We start from the raw sequence: 1121 nt of genomic DNA, 5'->3' as shown, positions 1-1121 counted from the left end.
GGCTCCTGCTCAGCCTGCTTTCTTATGCAACACAGGCCCACCTGCCCAGGGGTGGCACCACCCACAGTGGGCTGGGTCCTCCCACATCACTCATCAAGAAGATGCCCCTCAGACATGGCCACAGGCCAGTCCAATAGAGGCAATTCCCCGATTGAGGCTCCCTCAACCCAGGTGTGTCAAGTTGACACTAAAGCTATCCAGCACAGTAGTGGACAACATCTAGGAAGGTGGCTGTGTCTGGGCAGTCGATGCCAGGGACTAACTCCTGAGTGGCACTGCCAAGACCCTAGCCCACCTCTACATACTCAGTCCCCATGCCTGCAGGTGTGTATTCTCCATACAGCGTCACTTGCTTCCTGACCTTGTAGGCCATCTGCTCATTCCCAAAGTGAACATTCAGGATCTGTAGCTCAGCAGAGGATCACGGCCAGGAGAAGCTCTAGCCTCTGTAGCTCATGGTGCTGCCCTCTAGGGTATGTCTGGCACCACTGGGCTGGACCGGGTTGAGACCACCCTCACTGAAGGGCATGGGGACCTCCTCAGGGGGCTGGCAGTGTGGTGGCCGCTCTGTGCTCTTGGGAAGTGGATCCTTGAAGACAAGTGTTCACTTGCCCGTCTTCATGCTTCTTAGGGATTTTCTCTGGGTGCCAGCAGAACTTGCCATTATTCCAGACTTGCTCCGTTCTCCAGAGCTGGACATGTGTGCTCTCGTGATTCATGAGGATCTCCAGTCCGGTGGGGCACAGAATGCGGCCTTTCACAATGCGCTGCAAGTGAAACTAGGCATGATGAGATTTAGGCTCCATACCTTGAGGGGGGCACATCTGTGAAGGTCAGCCTCAGCCACTATAGCCTTCTAGTGAAAAGTCACCAGTGCCAAGGAAACGCTTGTGTAAAAGCTTGGTAGCCTCCTTGCTATAGGAGGGCACAGTCTGCTTTTGACATGGGCGTTGATGCCCATGATTGATGACTCTCTGGATTGGGGGACAGTTCTCTCATAAAGATGGGTCACGGTAGAGGCCTCATGCAAACTCATTGACATTGTGGTATTCCTGAGCCCCACAGAATTGTTAATCTGGGCTTCCTGCACAGGATGTGCTCCCTTTGCCAGGAGAACTCTG

At 54.1% G+C, this 1121-nt stretch overlaps 1 pseudogene; it reads right to left on the bottom strand.

Annotated features, from left to right (window-relative positions):
* The window catches only part of LOC103745363, a 5406-nt pseudogene extending 4877 nt beyond the window's left edge, over positions 1-529 (bottom strand).
* Positions 530-1121: the final 592 nt, after the last annotated feature.

This window comes from Nannospalax galili, unplaced genomic scaffold (assembly GCF_000622305.1).
Source record: "Nannospalax galili isolate Female #2095 unplaced genomic scaffold, S.galili_v1.0 scaffold302, whole genome shotgun sequence".
NCBI classification, from domain to species: Eukaryota; Metazoa; Chordata; class Mammalia; order Rodentia; family Spalacidae; genus Nannospalax; species Nannospalax galili.
This window is presented reverse-complemented; position numbering and strand designations above follow the sequence as displayed.